This window comes from Eubalaena glacialis, chromosome 2 (assembly GCF_028564815.1).
Source record: "Eubalaena glacialis isolate mEubGla1 chromosome 2, mEubGla1.1.hap2.+ XY, whole genome shotgun sequence".
Taxonomy (NCBI): Eukaryota; Metazoa; Chordata; class Mammalia; order Artiodactyla; family Balaenidae; genus Eubalaena; species Eubalaena glacialis.
This window is the reverse complement of record NC_083717.1, coordinates 131,122,086-131,137,946: the sequence shown is the minus strand read 5'-3', so window position 1 is coordinate 131,137,946 and position 15,861 is coordinate 131,122,086. Positions and strand designations below refer to the sequence as shown.

The 15,861-nt window shown below is 40.5% G+C and overlaps 1 long non-coding RNA gene across 1 annotated transcript; it reads right to left on the bottom strand.

Moving 5' to 3' along the window:
• Positions 1–1,356: 1,356 nt before the first annotated feature.
• On the bottom strand, positions 1,357–8,280 carry LOC133085407 (uncharacterized). The gene is made up of 3 exons (XR_009699554.1): positions 8,125–8,280; positions 7,957–8,042; positions 1,357–3,065 (listed from the first exon to the last, which is right to left on the bottom strand). It is a non-coding gene; the product is annotated as an uncharacterized LOC133085407 (long non-coding RNA).
• Positions 8,281–15,861: the final 7,581 nt, after the last annotated feature.

Here is a 15,861-nt window from a genome sequence, read left to right as displayed (position 1 = left end):
CGTGGTCTCAGCAGTTGTGGCTCGCGCGCTGTAGAGCGCAGGCTCAGGTCTGTGCGGTGCACGGGCTTAGCTGCTCCGTGGCATGTGGGATCTTCCCTGACCAGGGCTCGAACCCGGGCTCCGCTTTTTTTAATAATGGCATCGGGAATGTCCAAGCCGAGGGTTGGTGAGCTGATACTGATAAACTCTTCTATCCAGAAGCAGCGAAACATAGAATTTCACTTTTTAAAAAAATAAATTTATTTAGTTTTGGCTGCGTCGGGTCTTCGTTGCTGCACGCAGGCTTTCTCTAATTGCGGCGAGGGGCGGGGGGGGGGGGGAGGCTTCTCCTTGCGGTGGCTCCGCAGTTGCGGCGCGCGGGCTTAGTTGCTCCGCAGCGGGTGCGATCTTCCCGGTGCAGGGCTCGACCCCGTGTCCCCTGCATTGGCAGGCGGATTCTTAACCACTGCGCCACCAGGGAAGATCCTCACTTCTTATTTTTACAGTATTGAATAGCTATGCACTTCTCGGCAGTTTTCCTCTTAAACCCCCCCCCCCCACCGGAAGAAAAACATCATTTTGACCTCAACTTACATAGTTTCACTACGGAACATTAAGAATATTGTATACACTTTCTCACCCAGTTGCAGCCTCACTGACCTACAGGTAGGCTTGACACACTTTTTTTTCTCACAGATTTCCTCTCCTGCCATCCTCCACTCTCACCGCATAAACTCCTAATCCCTCAGTCCCTTGCTTCCCACCGCAACCAACGTTGACTCCCCAGGCCATTCCCACAGCCTGGGTTGCTCCTCTTCCTCCGTCTCAGAGCATAAAGCATCATCCGAGGGAAACCCCAGACTGTCCATTGCTGGCTTGTCTCTGCCACTAGGCGTCTTCCCGTCGCACCTTTGCGGCCCTCAGGCAGGAGAGGGTTAAGAAGTTTGATGAATGCCACAACTCACCAGGGCTGGCTATTTTCATCAGGGACTAGCAGTGAGCTGTGGAATCAACCTCTCAATTGTTCTGGACGTACGAAGTCAATCCCTCCCGTATGACCTCGACGGAGTTAACATACATTCTTTCCCTGATCTGTACGTTTTGTTAGTGAGAAGACCCCTGGACAGTCATCAACTCATTAATACATGTATTTAGTAAGCACCCCTCCCCTCCCCACACTCATGTGCAACACACAATTGCTGCTTCCTGTCTACGCCCACCCCGTCAGTAAACCAACGGGCCAAGGGACGTACTTTCCACTGTACTTCCTTCCCAGAAAAAGGCCACCTCGGTAGAAACACATTAGCTGACGGATGTGCGAAAAACTGTGTAGCTTTTTGCTCTGAACTTGCTATTTTTTAGCATTTACACAGCATCTTCACATTTCCAAAGCACTGTACCAACATTTATTAATCCTCACAACACCCCTGTGAGGTAGGTCAATATGTCTTTCATGGTAGAGACAAAGGCAGAGAGGTCGAGTGAACCTTGTGGTCTGAGGCCACAAGGGCAGCCACTGAAGGGACTGCCCCCAAATCCAGAAGCTAGGGCCCCTCCACCCCACGTTCACCCAGTGGTGGGCATCGCAGGGGCATATTCTCACCAGTGAAGGGGACATGGAGGACAAAACAATCTCTCAGGCAACACAAACATCAACAGTTCAAACGCAATGAGGAACGTCAATAAAAGAGAGAAACACTGACCCAGCACACCCGTGAGGCAAGAGACATGCAGGAGAAAAGGCTGGAATCATAGCGACTAGTCCTGAGAACCAGGCAGGTGTTCTTAAAAACGGTTTGGGAAAACAAACTAGGAACGCGGTGGAAGGGTGACCAACCCAGATGCCTGTGGTTTCCACACGGGAAACAACTTAGTGTGGAAAAATCCAACCACGCAATCTAATTTTAATCTAGGAATAACAATGTTCGTTCACATTAGAAAGGCCAATAGTATCTGTAATGTAGCTACTGACGGTATCCTTTTTGTACTGCAACTTTTATTCCAAATATTCCAACTCTTCCCCCACTGACAAGTGCTGTTCCCTATAGCACGCCTCTTTCTCTCTACATACCAGTCTATATACACTGGTGTATGTTGCACGGTTAATTAGCTGAACTAGGGGTGGAATCCTGGAAAGCGCAACAGACCATACTCTCTGTTCCTGTTTTAGAAACAGCTGTCTCTAACCTGTCTCTGCCCAATTCCATCTTATATGAAGTGCTAAAAGCACACAGAGAAGCAGTTCATTCTTTTGTAAAGTGGTGAACTTGGTTCGATACGCCATTTTAAAAGAAATAAGAAAAAAGAAAAACTAAGACCTGCACTGTAAAAGCGTAATATAGGAGTAGATTATAGCTACTCCAAATTTTAGAGTGACCACAGAGTTAAAAAACGATTACTGTTATCACTGTTTATTGGACAATAGTTCGTTTAGTCTACAAGTTTAAGGCAAACATACTAATGCATTTGCTTTTCTTCAGAAATCACACTTATAAAGATTACGTAGTCTGTCCCAAAACTTCTAAGAAACGTTCATTAATTAAAAATAAGTCTCATTAAGATGCTTTACCAGGATACAAGAGTGAACTAAGGTGGTGTACAATGTTTTTTTAAAACAAAATTTAAAAAAAGGTAACGGCAATCCTTATCTTGTTTACACAATGTATTTTGAAAGGGTTAAACTTCAGAAATTACTTAAAGGTAAATAAGATTGGCAGCCATAAGGAATACTATTCATAAAATAAACACAGTTCTAGAGGCTACTTTAAAAAAAGGCAGTACTTTGGGCTTCTGAAGAGGAGGAGGGCGCGATGATCATCAGCTGTCTGCGGCGCAGGCGCGCAGGTCCCATCGTGCAGCCCACAGCACCCGAGGGCGGCACCGCGCCATTGTTTCTCAGAAAAAGGGAGAGTAGATGCACTTTGTCAGCTGTTTCTTTTGTTTCCAGCGAGCAGTAAATGTCTAGCATCATTAAGAAAAAAAATAAAATCTGACGGAAGGCAGCCCTTTTTAACTGGAAGGCAGAGTGTGGCTTATGTGTCTCCATTTAACACTGCCAGGCAGTTCTGCAGCAACTGTAGGTTACCCTAAAAAGGGAGGGAAAATAAATGAAGTTCAAACAGTGTGAAAGACTCTTACTGAAAATATACGGTATTAGAAATCACATAACTTTACATTTAAGATATCAGAATTTTGAAAAGTCATTATACAGAAATAAAGGTTTAAAGACGTAAAATTACAGAATTTGTTCCATGCACAATATTTTCCACATACCACATTGTTCAGTAAATTTCCATCTAGACCAATATTAATATTTGGCATGCTCTAGTGAGGGTTATAAAATATGCCTGCCCTTTGTACGCAGATTAAGCCACTGAGTATGTTCTGATTTTAAGACAGGTTCTTATCACATTCCTTTAGCCATTAAAATATAGCATTAGATTTATAGCACTTTTTATAAAAACAGTAAGATTACATACAGAAGTGTTCTATAAAATTCATACCTAAATGCCCATTTGTAAAACATGTGAACTGGCATCCATATTTAGAGGCATATAAAGGCAAATTTAAGTATATTTAGGTTACATTAACATATAAACAGGAATGAAGGAAAACCTCCTCCTTAGAGTAGAAAGTCAACTAAAATGTATAAAGAATGACGGAATTAGAAAACGACCATTTGGTGATCATCATCATAATTGACTCAAGCAAAAATCATGAATGGATGCCAAAAGCAGTATGGGACTAAAATGCCAATACGGTAGCCATCAGCTATATGCAGCTGCATAATTAAAATTTGTTCATTAAAATTAAATAAAAACTCAGTTCCTCAGTTGCACTACCCACATTTCAAGTCTTCAACAGCCACACATGACTACTGCCAACCATACTGGACAGTGCTGATTACAGAACATTTCCACCCTGGCACAAAGTTTTATTGGTCAGTGCTGGTTAAGTGATGGATACGGTATTTAAGAGTCTCGGGTACCTCCCCACAGAATACTTCTTAATCCAAAGTATAAAACATCAACTTTGCCACTGTGAAGCCTGCAGACATCACTTTAAGCAAATGATCAAAGTTGTACGTTGCCAGTAAGGCAACTGATCAACAGCATGTGCCTCCTCCTGTGTGATGCAGCAAGAAGATCTGACATCCCTTCTGGGTGGAATTCCTGTCCAAAGTGCACAACCTAAACCCACTAATTAGACAAACCCAAAGTGAGGGGCATTCTATAGGCCTGTGCTTTAACAGTGTCCAATGTTACGAAATACAAAGATTCAGCAACTTTTCCAGATTACAGAAGTCTAAGAAGACATGTGCACTGAATGCAACACATTCTCTTGAACTTCCTTTTGCCATTAAGGACATTATTGGGACAACTGGGGAAACGTGAATAAAGGCCTCTGGATTAGATAACAGAATTATGTTGATATTAATTTCCTCAACTTTATAACTGTACTGAATAATTACTTGATTTTAGGGAATTCACACTGAAATGTGTAAGAGGGAAGAAGCATCATATCTGCAGCTTATTCATATGGTTTAAGACAAAAATAGGTGTGTATAGGGGTGTGTGTGTGAGTGTGAGTGTGTGTGTGTGTAAAGAGAAACGGGGAGGAAGGGAGGGAAAAGGACAAAGCATATGCGATAATATGCACATTTGGGGAATCTGGGTGAAGAGTATCCAGGAATTCTTTGTACTTTCCTTGCAATGTTCCTGAAAATCTAAAATTAAGTGAAAAATAAACATTAAACATTTTTAGGTGTTCAAGTTACTGTCAATTTTTGGCCACTATAAGGACAGAACTGTGACAAATGACTCTGAGCCTGTCTACAGTTATGAAATTACCTTCGTACATATACTTACAGGTATATTCCTCAAGTGGTACCGCTGAGTCACAGGATGCACATTCTGCAGGCTGACACCTGCCAAACTGCCCCCGCCTAAAAGTGGACCTAACTCTGCAACTACAACGGGGTACACAGGGACTCACATCACACCCTCACAGTTGGCTCATCACTTTTTTTTTTTTTAACTGCTCTTATCACACATTTTTTACTTCCTTAATAAAGAATCTGAGCCTATTTTCAAGGACACAAAAGTGACCTAACTACCTAGTTTTCTGTTATAACTAGATTTCAATTATGTGGCAAAGACATATACACCAGTTACAATAAATAAAATCCAAAGTAGTTTCAAACCATCTTGCTGTACATTTAACTATTATCTACTGTTTTTGGAATAATTTATGTGGATCCTGGGACCAAAATGAGACTTTGTTCAGATTTACAAAATCATTAAGAAATCTCAGACAACAGAGTAGAGTTGCCCAACCTCAGCACTCCCGACATTTGGGCTGTGTGATCCTTCCTCGAGGGGGCTGTCCGTGTATCGTAGGATGTTGAGCAGCACTCCTGGCCTCTACCCACTACACACCAGCAGTGACCGCCCCCCACCCCTAGACGCGACAACCACAAATGTCTCCAGAAATTGCTAAATGTCTCCTGGGGGGCAAAATCACCACCAGTTAAGAACCACTGGACCAGAAGAGCTATCAGAAATTTGAACACAGAGAACACATTTCAGGAAGAATTTGAAAAAGTACAGAATCTGGAAACCAGAGGCTGACATCAATCTAAAGCAGGGTCAGCAAACTTTTTTTGTAAAGGGTTATTAAATAGTAAACATTTTAGACTTTGAGAGACATTTGGTCTCTGTTTCAACTACTCAACTTTGCTGTAGTAGCATGAAAGCAATCATAGACAAAGCATAAGTGAATAAGCTTAAGCGAATAGGCTTGGCTGTATTCCAATAAACCTTAATAGGTTAAATTTGAGTTTCCTACAATTATCACACGTCATGAAATATTATTCTTTTGATCTTTTTATAATCATTTAAAAATATGAATGCCATTCCTGGCTCACAGGCTGTACAAAATAGGTTGTAGTTTGTCAACCCCTCCTTAATCTATAACAAAATCCTTGATAGTTTATAACCTCTTTAAAAAGAACAAAAAGAGTGAACACTGGAAAACAACACAGGCTCAAAAAGAATAAATTATGCCAGGCTTATCAAAACATTTTCGTTTTTTTCCTTTTTTTTTTGGCCACACTGCATGGCATGCGGGATCTTAGTTCCCCGACCAGGGATCGAACCCACGCCCCCTGCAGTGGAAATGCAGAGTCTTAACCACTGGACCACCAGGGAGGTCCACACATTTTCTTCTGACAGGGTTATTAGCCCAGCAAATCAGACAACGTACACCTTGATTTTAATGAGTAACTTGATACTCCTTTTGTCCTTCACAGATAAAATGGGAAAAATAATGGTTGATAATAGTATAAATGAATTCATAACTATCCAAATAAATATAACCAAAGAATATTAATTAATAAGTTAATATCAATTAGTATAGAAAGGAAGGGAACTAAATTTTTTTTGATGCCCCTTACTTTCAAAAGGTAGGTTAACAAATATTGATTCCTTTAATCCTGATCAACCTTTTAAATCAAAACTTAGATGAAGACATAAAAGGGAGTTCATACAAATTACAAATGTCCATCACTTGAGAGGATAAACTAGTATAATAGTCAAATACTATATGATCAAACCCAAGTTTCCAAAAGATCTCGATGCACTGGGCTAAGACGAGCAAGCTTAAATTTAACAGACATAAACGTGGCCTGCAATTACATTTTTTAAATAAGTGCTCAATAAATGAAAATGTTCTAGAGAGCCATTGTACAACAACATGAATATACTTAATACTACTTAACTGTACACTTAAAAATGGTTAAGATGGTAAATTTTATGTGTTTTTTACCACAAAAATGAAAATAACTACTAAAAAAATTAAACACACAACCACAGGGCAGAGGTTCAAGAAGTGACTTATAAGAGAAAGAGAGAACAAAAGTGTGATTATAGCCAAATCAAGCTGGTGCAATATGGCAGTTAAAAAAACCCATATCTTATACATATAAAACATGCTTGGAGGGGAGGGATAAATTAGGAATTTGGAAGTAACATACACACTACTATATATAAAACAGATAAACAACAAGAACCTACTGTATAGCACAGGGAACTATACTCAATATTCTGTAATAACCTGTATGGGAAAAGAATCTGAAAAAGAATATATACATATATATGTATAACTGAATCACTTTGCTGTACACCCAAAACCAACACATTGTAAATCAACTATACTTCAATAAAAATTAGTTTAAAAAAAAGAATAAAACATGCTGTAAGAAGAAATGTGAACAATAATCATTCTATGTATGTAAATGTGTTTCCATTTTCAGGTATAATATTTTAAAAGAGCAATGACAGTAGGGCAGTGATACAATAAAAATCTTGTTGAGGTGTATGGGATGAAAAATATTTAGCCAAAGGATGTCTGGCATGGAGAAAAGAAGATACATAGAGAATATGAAGGATTTAAATATCTGAAGGGTAAACTGCGAAAGAGGAATTAAACTTATGTCAAAGTTACACAGAAGTAAATTCGTGCTCATGATAGAGTATACCAAAAATCTCAGTGTAGTTTTAAGCTTTAATAACTTTAGACTTATAAATGGTATAAATTTATCATGAAATAACATGTAAAAGTTTTTGAAAATTTCTTTAATATTTATAGTTTGGGGAATTTTGAATACATTTTAAAATTTCAGTCCCTTTGAAGATGGCAAAGGTTAAATAAAATTTTAAGTGATGTTTTTATTAAGTAAGATTTTTTTTTTTAACAACTAGTCAAAAAATGATACTGTCTTTCCATATTAGGTACTAGAGTCTTGCAAAGCTGACCATTAGAGACATTATAGATATTTTTCTTGTTTAAGTTAGATAACCTTTAAAATCCCTCTCAATTCTAAGATTCTCTATTTTTAAAATTAGTATAAAGTTTCATAACTGACTCATTTCTAAATTATAAGTCACTTAAATTATTAAATCTTTAATATGATACTACCTTTGCATGCTTCAGTTCTAACTCTGCCAGTTCCACTAAATTTTTTCTGAATGCAGCAACTCTTCTTGTCTTAAAATCTACAAGCTCTGTGAACAAAACAAACTAGGATTAACTATTTATATAATAGCCTAAAACATACCTTATGATTAAAGGTTAATATAAGAGTACCTTGTTTTGCAGATTCAGATATTTTTTCAAATTTCTGACAACATAATTGTTGGGACGTTTCAGCCTGCAGAACATCTTTATTTTTTGCTCTTGCTTTATCCAGTGCTTTATTAGCATTTTCATAATCCACTAGTGACCTAGATCTTCGATACAGGAGATCCTATAAAACAGAATGCTTCACGATAATATATGCTGCATGTTTCTAGTAGCTGCCCTCAGCCACCGCCACCCCCATCACCAGAGCTAACACACAGTGAATGCCACGTCATTCTTCTAAATTTTTTTGGTAACAGCTTTACTGAGATATAATTCAAATCACCACATAATTCACTCATTTATTTTTAAAATTTATTTATTTATTTATTTTTAAAAATTTGTTTGTTTTTATTTTTGGCTGCGTTGGGTCTTCCTTGCTGTGCGCGGGCTTTCTCTAGTTGTGAGCAGGGGCTACTCTTCGTTGTGGTGCGTGGGCTCCTCATTGTCGTGGCTTCTCTTGTTGCGGAGCACAGGCTGTAGGCTCTAGGCTCCAGGCGCGTGGGCTCAGTCGTTGTGGCTTGCGGGCTCTAGAGCGCAGGCTCAGTAGTTGTGGCACAGGGGCTTAGTTGTTCCGCGGCATGTGGGATCTTCCCGGCCCAGGGCTTGAACCCGTGTCCCTTGCATTGGCAGGCAGATTCTTAACCACTGCGCCACCAGGGAAGCCCTAAAATTTATTTATTTATTTGGTTGTGCCAGATCTTAGTTGCAGCAGGCGGGCTCCTTAGTTGCGGCTCACCAGCTCCTTAGTTGTGGCATGTGAACTCTTAGTTGTGGCATGCATGTGGGATCTAGTTCCCTGACCAGGGATCGAACCTGGGCCCCCTGCATTGGGAGCTCAGAGTCTTAACCACTGCGCCACCAGGGGAGCCCCTAACTCACTCATATACGTGCACGATTCAATGGTTTGCAGTATGCTCACAGAGTTGTGTAACCATCACTACCCTCAATTTTAGAACATTTTCGCCACCCGAAAAGAAACCCCAGGTCCTTGAGCAGTCACTCTCCGTTTCCTTCCACACCCCCCACCTCCAGCCGTGGACAACCATTAATCTGCTTTCTGTCTCTATAGATTTGCCTATTTTGGACATTTCATTACAAAAGGAATCAGGGACTTCCCTGGTGGCGCAGTGGATAAGACTCCACGCTCCCAATGCAGGGGCCCTGGGTTCGATCCCTGGTCGGGGAACTAGGTCCCACGTGCATGCCACAACTAAGAGTTCACATGCCACAACTGAGGCTCCCGCATGCCGCAACTAAGGAGCCTGCCTGCCACAACTAAGACCCTTCGCAACCAAATAAACAAATAAATAAAATATTTTAAAAAGGAATCATATAACATGTGGCCTTTTGTATCTGGCTTTTTTTTTTTTTTTTTTTTCCTTTTTGGCTGTGCTGCAGCTTGCGGGATCTTAGTTCCCTGACCAGGGATTGAACCTGGGCTCTCAGCAGTGAAAGCGTAGAGTCCTAAACACCGGATCGCCAGGGAATTCCCGTGTCTGGCTTTTTCACTTAGCATAAAGTTTCAAGTTCATCCGTTTTATAGCATGAATCAGTCAGTACTTCATTCCTTTTATTGCTAAATCATATTTCATTGTATGGACATACCGCATTGATTTATCCATTCGTCAGCTGACAGACATTTGGTTTGTTTCCACTTTTTGGCTATTTCATAATAATGCTGTTATGCACATGTGTGTACAAGTTTTTGTGTGGACATGTTTTCATGTTTCATTTCTCTTTCATATCTCATTACTTAGGAGGGGAATTACTGGGTCACCTTGTAACTCTATGTTGAATCTTCTGAGAAACTGCCAGGCTATTTCCAAAGTGACTGCACCATTTTACATTTTCCCACCAAAACTATATGAGGGGTCCAATTTCTCCACATCCTTGTCAATACTGTTATGTCTTTTTGATTAGAGCCACCTAGTAGGTGTGAAGTGATGTAGCACTGTGGTTTTAATGTGCATTTCCCTGAGGGGTAAAGATGTTGAGCATCTTTTTACGTATTTATTGGCCATTTGTATATCTTCTTTGTCTTTTGCCCCCTTTTTAATTGGACTCTTTGTCTTTTCACTGTTATAAGAGTTCTTTATATATTCTGAATACCAGTCACTTATTAGGGGCTTACATGATTCCCAAATATTGGGTTGGTCAAAAAGTTTGTTCGTAACATCTTATGGAAAAGCCGGAATGAACTTTCTGGTCAACCCGATATTTTCTCCTGGTCTGTGGGTTTTTTCATTTTTCTCGATAGTGTTTTTGATACAAAAAACTTTAAACAAAAGTTCTTAAAATTTTAATAAAGTCCAATTTATTATTTTTATTGGGTTGGTGAGCTTCTGGTTATATCTAAGAAATCAATGCCTAATTAAGGCAACCAAGAAGATTTATGTTTATGTTTTCTTCTAAAAATGTTATAGTTTTAGCTCTTACATTTAGATCTTTGATCCATTTTGAGTAAATTTTCTATCCATGGTGTGAGGAAGGTCCAACTTTGTTCTTTTTCACGTGACCATTCAGTTGTCCCAGTACCATTTGTTGAAAGTCTATTATTTTCCTCACTATATTGTCTTAGCACTCTGTCAAAAATCAACTGACTGTTTCGTCAGCAAAATAGAAATAGAAGTAACACCCTCAACTTGATAAAGAACATCTACAAAAAACCTACAGCTAACATCACACTTAATAGTGAAAAACTAGAAGCTTTCCCACTAATATCAGGAACAACACACGGATGTCCCATCTCACCACTCTTTCTCAGTATTGTACTGTAGGTCCTAGCTAATGCAATAAGAAAAAGAAATAAAAAGTATACAGATTGGAAAGGAAGAAACAAAACTGTCTTTTGTTTACAGATGACAGATAACAAGACTGTTTCTATAGAAAAACTCCTGGAATTAATAAATAAGTATAATAAAGTTTTAGGAGAGAACATCAGTATACAAAAGTAGATTGCTTTCTTGTATACCAGCAATGAACAAGTGAAATTTGAAATTAAAAACACAATACCATTTACATTAATTAGCACTCGAGAATGAAATACTTAGGTATTAATCTAACAAAGCATGTACAACTTTTGAGGAAAACTATAAAACTCTGATAAAAGAAATCAAAGAACTAAATAAATGGAGAGATAGTCCATGTTCATGGATAGGGAGACTTAATATTGTCAAAATCAGTTCTTTCCAAATTGATCTACGGATTCAACATAATCCCAATCAAAATCCTGGCAAGTTATTTTGTAGACATCAACCGATTGATTCTAAAGTTTGTGTAGAAAGGCAAAAGACACAGAATAACACAACAGTGAAGGAGAAGAACAAAGTCAGAGGACTGACACTACCTATACTTTAAACCTTTCTATAAAGCGACAGTAATCTAGACAGTGTGGTACTGGTCAAAGAACAGACAAATAGATCAATATAACAGAATAGAGAGCCCAGCACTAGACTCGCACAAATAGAGCCAACTGACCTTTTGACACAGGAGCAAAAGCAATACAATGGAGAAAAGATAATCTTTTCAACAAATGGTGCTGGGAAACCTGGATATCCACATGCAAAGAAATGAACTGATACACAGCCCTTACACCCTTCACGAAAGTTAACTCAACGGATCATAGACCTAAATGTAAAATGCAAAACACGGGAGAAAATCCATATGACCTTGGGCTTGGTGATGACTTTTTAGATACAACACCAAAGGGATGATCCAAGAAAGAAATAATTGGTAAGTTGGACTAATTTAAAATTAAAAATTTCTGGGACTTCCCTGGTGGCACAGTGGTTAAGAATCCACCTGCCAAGGCAGGGGACACGGGTTCGAGCCCTGGTCCAGGAAGATCCCACATGCTGCAGAGCAACTAAGCCTGTGCGCCACAACTACAGAGCCTGCGCTCTACAGCCCATGAGCCACAACTACTAAGCCTGCGTGCCATAACTACGGAAAGCCCACGCGTCCTAGAGCCCGCGTGTCACAACTACTGAGCCCATGTGCCACAACTACTGAAGCCTGCGTGCTCTAGGGCCCGCGTGCTGCAACTACTGAAGCCCGCACACCTAGAGCCCGTGTTCTGCAACAAGAGAAGCCACCGCAATGACAAGCCTGCGCACTGCGACAAAGAGTAGCCCCCGCTTGCCACAACTAGAGAAAGCCTGCGCGCAGCAATGAAGACCCAACGCAGCCAAAAATAAATAAATAAATAAAATTAAAAGAAGAAAATAAAATTAAATTAAAAATTTCTGCTCAGCAAAAGACAGTGTCAAGAAGACAAGCCACCAGACCAAGAAAAATTTTTTACAAAAGATATTTGATAAAAAGGACTGCTATCCAAAATACACAAAGAACTCTTAAAACTTAACCACCCAAGTAAAGAATCGGCCAAAGACCTTTTTTTAAAAACAGACACCTCACCAAAGAAGACACAGAGATGGCATATAAGATTGTGAAAAGATGCTTCACATCAAATGTCATCACGGAAATGCAAATTAAAATGACATACCACTACACACCTTGTTAGAATGGCCAAAATCTACAATTCTGACAATACCAAATGCTGGTGAGGATGTTAAGCACCAGGAACTCGCATTCATTGTTGGTGAGAATGCAATGATATAGGCACTTTGGAAAACAGTCTGACAGAACTAAACATACTCTTATCATACGATCTAGCGATTGTGCTCCTTCCTATTTATTACTCAAAGGAGTTGAAAACTTATGTTCACACAAAAACCTGCACATGGGTGTTTACAGCAGCTGTACTGATAATTGCCAAAACTTAGAAGCAACCAAGATGTCCTTCAGTAGGTCAGTGGATAAATAAACTTGATATATCAAGGCAACAGAATGTTATTCAGTGCTAAAGAGAAATGAGCTATCAAGCCATGAAAAGACATAGAGGAAACTTAAATGCACATTACTAAGTGAAGAAGCCAATATGAAAAGACTCAACTATATGCCATTTTGGAAAAGGCAAAACTATGAAGGCAATTAAAAAATCAACAGGGGTTAGGAGGAAGGCGAGTGAATAGATGGAACACAGGATTTCTGGGGCAGTAAAATTATTCTGTAAAATCAAGCCTTGGTAAGCCTCGGTAAATTTAAGAAAATTGAAAGAAAAAACCAGCTAAAAGAAAATTGAAATTGTATCAAGTATCTTTTCTGACCACAACACTATGAGACTAGATATCAATTACAGGAAAAAAACTGTAAAAAATACAAACACATGGAGGCTAAACAATATGCTACTAAATAACCAAGAGATCTCTGAAGAAAGAGAAGTAGAGAGGTCGAGTGAACCTTTTCATTTCCATTGAGAAATCACTATGTTTGGGGGTAGTTAGGCCTCAGGCGGGTTTCTAGTTTGTTACTTTCTCTTCGGCTTATGTGGCCTCGAGGAGCCTAGGGCAGGTTTCCTTAACCTCCTGGTTTCTCTAGATGTACGCCACGTCCTCTGTGGTGGATGTGGGACCTTCTAATTCCCAGCGGAGACACGTCGCCGTTGGTGGTCCGGGGGGCGTGGGTGCGCGGCGAAGAGTCGGGACCCGGAGGGGCGATGGGGACGGCTGGAGTTCGGGGCCCCTGGCGCCAGGGATGTGAGGGTGTGAGTCGGGGCTCGGGTCTGGTCTCACCTTCTGGTTTTGGTTTTGCAGCCCGACCGAACTCATCCCCACTGGCATGGTTATTATGAGGACCTTTCCCTCCTCCCCACCCCCATTAAGCACTTACGTAGTAAGATTTCCCCAGTCAACTTAAAAGCGATCGTTTTGTTCGCGGCGTCCTCTTGAGTTAGCGTCTCATCAACTACTTCAACACATGAACTGCTTCAAAACACACAACAACTAAACCTGGTGAAACCTAAAGGGAAAAAAGTCAAGATTTTAACATTGAAGTAAACAGGGCAAAGTATTACTACAAACTTCTTCCACTTTGTAAATTGTGCAGTGCTGGAGTTAAGTATATAATACCGGCAAACACAAAAGTTTTTTATTTTATTTTGGCCGTGCCGCGTGGCTTATGGTATCTCAGTTCCCGGACCAGGGACTGAACCCTGGGTCAGGCAGTGAAAGCCTGACTCCACTAGGCCATCAGGGAACTCCCCCACAAAGTATTTTAAAACACTTGAGACATTTAAAACACTTAAAATTTGTAAAAAATAGACGATTATGTTTAATAGTCAATTCACGAGTTCTGAAATAGTCCGTTTAATCCATTGAACTCTCATTTTGTTTTTAGACGGTGAGACAAACACACTTTTGTCTATTTTTTTGGGCCGTGCCAGGCATCTTGCAGGATCTTAGCTCCCCGACCAGAGATTGAACCTGGGCCCCCTGCAGTGGAAGCGCGGAGTCCTGAAAACCGGACCACCAGGGAATTCCAAACACAATTTTTAAGACTGTAAACTGAGACCTTTTATATCCCAGCTACTCTGCCCATTGAGAGGTGTATCTACCCCTCTCCTGGAAACTGGACATAGTGACTAGGCTGACCAACAGAACGAGGTCAAAGTAATGTTCGGGGGATTCTGAGGTTAGGTCAGCAGAAGGCTTGCAGCTTCCTTCTGGGCCTCTGAGAACCCTGTGTGGGAGACTTGAGCTGTGAGTGAGAAGGCTGACAACTCTGGGGCTGCCATGTTGTGAGGAAGCTGCTGGTTTACAAACTGACTCCCCTCCCTCACTAAGGAGAGAGTAAAGAAAGAGGCAGTCCACTCTAAGTTGGTAGATGGCAGGTTTAAGAGGCAAGGGAACTTACTAGGATTGTCTTGGGCGCTGAAAGAGTAGAAGATCTCTATCCCTGCCAGCCAATTCTTTTTTTTTTTTTTAAAGGTCTCTTTTTTTAAAAAAATTTATTTTGGTTGCACTGGGTCTTAGTTGCAGTAGGTGGGCTCCTTAGTTATGGCTCGCTGGCTCCTTAGTTGCGGCATGCATGTGGGATCTAGTTCCCTGACCACAGATCGGACATGGGCCCCCTGCATTGGGAGCGCAGAGTCTTATCCACTGTGCCACCAGAGAAGTCCCCCAGCCAATTCTTAAAAGTTTATACAGAAGCCTTAACTGGGTTGTCAGGTATACTGCCCAGATGGTCTCAACAACACACTACTCCCTCAAGGCTTCATCATTTGGACAGCTCCCACTGTCCGAACAGGGGAGGAACAGGAGGGGAACAGGAGGCAGAGTGTACATTGCAAGGATAGGGGAGCAGGTGAGGAACCTTGATTGCCTGAGTCCAGCTCAAAGATCAACGAGTGGTCACAGCCCACCAATCATCTCCTTCAACAGAAGCCCAAGGCTTTGTGGAGAACGATGCATGGAAAAGAGACATGCTCAGGTTTTAGTCCCAAACCGAGACCCTAGACATTGGGGATCAGAGTAATGCCTTTCAAAATTGCAGATTTGGATAAAAATAGATGAGTGTTTTTGTTTTAAAGCTCTTAGGTTTTGGAGTGATGTTTTTGTGCAGCAATAGAGAAATGGAAGAGGGAGACAGAAGTAAGCAAACAAATAAGTAACATGAAGTTGAAGGGGGAAAAGTGGATTTAGGGATAGAAAAGATGGGATGGAGAGAAGAGGGTGGGGTTGAGGGCTTACAGTTTTTGACAAGGGGCTCAGGGAAAGCCTCTCTGTTTCAGTTTGCTACATACTCCTGCTTTTCTTTGCTTGCTCGTCATTAGCATATGTAACCCCCAAACAGCCACCAAAA